This window comes from Rhagoletis pomonella, unplaced genomic scaffold, assembly GCF_013731165.1.
Source record: "Rhagoletis pomonella isolate Grant_MI unplaced genomic scaffold, Rhpom_1.0 Rhpom_scaffold_00003, whole genome shotgun sequence".
In the NCBI taxonomy this organism is placed as follows: Eukaryota; Metazoa; Arthropoda; class Insecta; order Diptera; family Tephritidae; genus Rhagoletis; species Rhagoletis pomonella.
This window is the reverse complement of record NW_023458557.1, coordinates 88,816,902-88,822,659: the sequence shown is the minus strand read 5'-3', so window position 1 is coordinate 88,822,659 and position 5,758 is coordinate 88,816,902. Positions and strand designations below refer to the sequence as shown.

At 32.4% G+C, this 5,758-nt stretch overlaps 1 protein-coding gene across 1 annotated transcript in view; it reads left to right on the top strand.

Moving 5' to 3' along the window:
* The window catches only part of LOC118736408, a 117,379-nt gene that overhangs the window by 82,720 nt on the left and 28,901 nt on the right, over nt 1-5,758 (top strand). The window lies entirely within an intron of this gene.

Genomic DNA, 5,758 nt, shown 5'->3' with positions numbered 1-5,758 from the left:
TGTGTGTGTGTGTGTGTGTGTGTGTGTGTGTGTGTGTGTGTGTGTGTCAAACTTGCTGAACGATAATAGAAATTAACACTAACAATTGCACATTCATCCTCGAATAACAGCCAAAAAGGTTGCGAAAATAAATTGAACAGAAGAAATGAATGAAAGAAAAATGTTAAAGGCTCAAAAGCACGCCAAAAACTATGCCACAAATTATACGCTCAAACGGGTTTTTCACACGTCAACCATTACAAAAAAAAAAAGGATGGTAAAAAATAAATAACAACAAACGACTTATGCTGAGGTTTTTGTTAAAGTTGTAGATGACCGCAGGTATTTTTTATCGTTAAGTGTAACAAACTTGAACAAAGGATCACATAGTACATAAATACTTGCTGTTTTCGAAGAGCGCTCAACCATTTCGTAACTGTGTATGTATATTACTAAATACATATCCATATGTACATGTACAGTTGTTCGTGCGAGTAATTCTCTTGTTGGCCACACTAACACTTTCGACACCTTTTAACCGAAAATCACCTTTCAGCAAAGCAATTTTCACTCAATCAAAGTATAAAAAAAAAGACGTAGGGAGGGTGCGAACAAAAATTTGTGGGTGTGCGCGTGCAAAATATTTCTTCCCCTTTGCTGGCTGATTTCTGGCGAACTGCAGAAATATTTGCTTTTCTGCCGCGATTTTTACCTTCATCGTCATTTTTTTTATAGTTGGAATGAAGCTGGTGCGAACGAGTGTGAGCATGCACACACATTAGGGTGCCTCACCAAAAAAAAAAAAAAGTTGCGGTTTTCCACTGGATCTGTAAAGACTTGAGTGTCGAAATTTTACGGGTTTTCTAGCTTTTAAGAGCCTCCGAGAGGTTTTCTAACTTAGCACGTAGTTAAACCTATAAGGTACAAAGTAACTTACCGGAAAATCTCATGCTTTAGAACTAAAATGTGACCAAAATTTTTTATATCTTTGAAGGTCCCTGAAGGACATTGGTACGACTTGGAACTAACCCGATATTTTCTAGTTTATCGATAAATTTCAGTATTTTTTGATGATTTTCAAAAATACTAAAATCCGATAACTCAACAAAATTCGATAACTCGACTAATTTCGATAACTGTGAAATTCAAGATTTCGATAAATTTGATACATGTCAATAATTTGATGAAATTCAAGAATACTAAAATCCGATAACTCAGTAAAATTCGATAACTCGACTAATTTCGATAACTTTGAATTTCGATATTTCGTTAAATTTGGATAACTTAAAAATTTATATATCTAGATATAAATCGATAACTCGATAAACTTTGATACCTTTATAAATTTCCATAACTCAGTTAATATTGGAAGCTCCATATTTTAGGAACTCATTATACTCTGTTAACACGATAACTCAGTAAGCATGGCTAACTTTTTTAATTTCTATAACTATAAACTTCGATGGTGCTATAAATTTCGGTAATATTTATGACTCAATTTATTTAATTTCGTATCGACAAATTTCAATTAAGTTTTTTATTCGTTCTGTTATCGTAATTTTTATGTGTCTCTCATTGTCTCCATTCTCGTCTGTATCTTCAATTTTGCATTCTCTTTTTTGTCTTCATCCTTATCATTTATTTCTTCATCTTCATATCTATCTTTATTATACAGTTTAATTTCAAATATGAATTTAAAAAAGTTCGAAAACAGCTCAAATTGAACAGGTAGCTACAACAACCATACACAAATACTGAAATTTTTAAATTACAATTTTTAGATTTTTTTTTGCAACTCGCTTCAGCTCGCGCAAATCATAATAATTTTTTGAAGTATTTTGGCGAGATTTTGTAAATCCGGTGAAGAAACAGTACCGACTTTTTCATGGAGAATGATGCACCCTAATACAGTTTACACGCATAACTGCACGCGTGCTTAAGTGTGATGAGGGTTATATGAGAGTGTGTACATATGTGTGCGTTAAAGGTGTTGATGTGTTTACCTTTGACCCCCTTTTGGCTTCATATTTTGCTGCTAAATTTTTTTGCTGCCCGTTTACGCCTTTCGCACCTAACTACTACATACCTTTTTACACGCCATAAGCATGGTAGAGCGTTCGATTTTTGTCGTTTGGATATCTTTTTGCACCTTTCGTCAATTTAACGACTGGCGTTTGTCGTCAATTTCTGTTAAGCAATTTGCGCTTGTTACTGTTCTTCATGTTATCCTTTTCACCCCTTTTATTCACGTGGCACACAAACGTCAAAACGGTCTGTACAAAAAAAAAAAAATTTAGCCAAGCCAAAGTCGACTTTTAGGCGCTTCATCTAATCACCTTTGCATTTTTTTCCTTTGTTTGTAGTAAATTTGCCGAAATCTTTCAAGGCACGCACACTTAAGGAAGGGAAAGAAAGGAAACTTTTTGGTTACAGCAAATATGTAGGTCTATGCTGCCCTAAAGACACTTCAATACTTAGGAGAGGGCGCTCGTCTTTTTTGCGTACACTTTTACCTTCCACCTAAGTACTTGCGTGGCTCCCTATTCAATCCTGGTATCTTTGTTACTGAACTTCCTATTCTCTTTCATAACTATTACCATTTTGTATCACTCAGTTGTTATTACTCTAGTTAGGGGGAAACATTTTTCTCTACCTCTAAGTGTATATTTCACCTTCTTGTAACGCCCATCCATAGGTTCCAATTTATGCTGACACACATGCCACTGATACTTACTATTATTTCTATTATTATATGTACATAACCTTCTTCTACGCCTAAGTGTATGCCTACATACTATACATATAAGTAAAGCAATTTCAACTTGTCATGCCATCGACAAATCACACGCAATTCACACGCAGCCTATTTCAAGCGTCGATTATTGCTTTTTTATTATTATTATTATTATTATTATTATTATGACGCACTATGCACGCTTGTTGACGGCAAAGAGGGTAATGCGAGTGAAGGAGAGTTCGTTTTTTCGATCTGTGTTTTAAAAAGTTGAAGAAAAGTTTTGCTAGACTTCACTTTCTGCCATTTTTGTCGTTAAGTTGTTTAGTTGCACGTGCTGTAGTAATAGTAGCAATGAAAATTTTTTTGGCGGCATAAATTTTAGTTGCTCTTACATAGTTTCCTTGGTTATTATTACTTGTGAGCATTTTTAGTTTTCTTGTGAAAAGCTGCATATTTTTAGGGTTCCCCAACAACTTCTTGCACACTTTGTAGAGTTGTTTTCCAACTTCTGCTAATGCCACAACTTCCTGACTTTTTGCGGCGTTCCGTTGTCAAGCATTTTTACCTATAAATGTAGGCAGATATTTGCATATATATTAGAGATCTGCTTGAATAGGTCTACTTTTCCTATGGAAAATGGGAGAAGTAGATAATCAAAAGTAAACTTTATGCTGTCTCGCCACCAAAGCAAACAATGTTTTTCATTTTATGACAATAACAGTGCATTTTTGAAATAACAAAAAAAAAATTAACAGGCGCCAAAGACTTGTGGCACTATTCACACTTTTGAAAGGCTTTTACGTGTAGTTCTCCATACTGTTTTCGAAACTATTATGGCTAATGGGGATCGAAGGATTTGCTTAGTTCTTTCATGAACTATTGGAGCATTTCCGATATTTTTGGATGTTGTTGTTGTTGTAGCAGCATACAAATTCCCCAAAAACTTTTTGGGGAGTGTTGCTGGAGTGACAGTCCTTGGCCAGATATAAATCTGGGTCGTTCCGCTAACGTAGACCCGACTGTCGTGGGAACGGATAGATATCTATCTAAGATATTTTTGGATCTTCAGCTTCTGTTAGCTTTTGCTGAAATTTTGGAGACATTGCAACTTTTTAGAATTTCTCTGGATTTATGGGAATTTCATTCATATGTCTAAAATTTGATGTAGAATTCTGAGATTTAAAATATTGAAATTTTTTTTGGGTGTTTTAGGAGATTGTTTTTCAGAACTTTCACGTTATGTTGGAACATTTAGTTTTTTTATCTTTCGAGAACTAAGACGCCGTTCGGGATTTTTTACTTACATAATACAACTTTTTAAATCATTTTTATAATTTTTATCATAAGTTTTCGATAATTTCAGAATTTTTGGAGGTTTTAGAGATTTTTCAGAAGTATTATTAGTTTTGGTTTCTCGTCGGATCAGCTAATATTTGGTTTTGTGAGATTTTGAAATTTGTTTATGTGATTTTTTCAGTATTTTCGCGATATGTTTGCACTTTTTTTTTAGATTTATTGCTAGGTCAACTAAAACTTGGTTTTATTTATAAGATTTTGAAATTTTTTGAGCTTTTTTCAGGATTGTAAACGTTGTTTTGGAGCGTTTGGGGAGTTTTAGATCTTTCGAGATCTAACTACACATTTGGGAAATTTTGGCGAATTGTTTCGAATCTATTGACACTTTTCGGCATTTTTCTAACTTATTGAAAATTTAGGGAACTTTCAGAATTATTTGAAATCTTAGTGATTTTTCAATTTAGTTACGTTTTTTTTTTGGTTTCGTCTGACTCTGTAATATTTAAATTTCGGAAATTTTGTTCAGGCTTTTCACGATAGATATGCTGGAACATTTCGAAATTTTTTAAACTTTTAACATCTGACTACATTTTCCTGGAATTTTTTCGCCTTTCTTGAAATTCATTCAGTGTTCAGTATTTTTGCGGACTTTAACGAATACTTTTAAACTTAGATATTAAAAACTTTCGGTTTTTTGAGAATTTTTTTTGGGATTTTAGGGTTCTGATGAAAAATTTAACTTTTTTATTCTTTTGTAAAATCACATAGAATTTGGTTTTGTAAGCAAACATTTTTTTTGGCAACTTTTGAGAATATTTTTCAGGATTTTAATTTTATATTGGAGCATTGCGAGTTTTCTTTTTGATTTATTGAAAATTTCCGGCATATTCCAGAATTTTTGACAATTTTAGGAATTCGTAGAAAATTTTAAATTTTTGTTTGTCTTCTGGTTTGATCTGGAATTTGGTTTTGTAAGCAAAGTTTTTGTTGTTGGAAAGTTTTGGTTATTTTTTTCTGGATTTTAACGTTGTTCGAACATTTCGTTATTTTCTGAATTTTTGAAATGAAATGATACTGTCTCATTTCAATTTAATTTGGATTTCTGAATTCTTTGATTTTTTGTTTGTTTCATGTAGAATTTGTATGCAATTGAAAAAATTTTCAGTTTACCTAAGTTTTGACTATTTTCTCAATTTTTCTGGTCTTTAAGGAAATTATTGATAGTTAGATAAAATTGTCAGCATATTAAGAATGTGTAGGGCTTTTTCGGTTTCTTTCCGGATTCTGCAGATATTTTTCTTAACTTATTTTTCATGTCATATACTATTTGTTAACTTATTTATTTACTTAACTTTGACAGGTGGTAACTCTAATGAAATATTCCTAAATATGTTTGGATTTACTTTTGTTTAAAATTTGTTCATTAAAAAAAAAACAAAAATAAAACAGTTTAATTTGAAACTAAATTTTCTATCTGCATAAGTTGCATTGCACGCCGTCGGCATTGTGTAGTAAATGATGTCGTGATCGGAATGTTTCGAACATTCATTCAAAACCATTTATGCAGCTATCTAGTATACAAGTAAACGTACGTATGTCTATGTCTGACTTCTTCTTCTTCTTCTTCTTCTACTAGAATATTATAGAACTTACCCACAGATATAGATATGTTTGCTTTTTGCCACAAAACTAGTAAGTTTGTGCTTTGGTTTGTTTCTTGAATTGTGTAAGTCGAAAAGTTTTTTT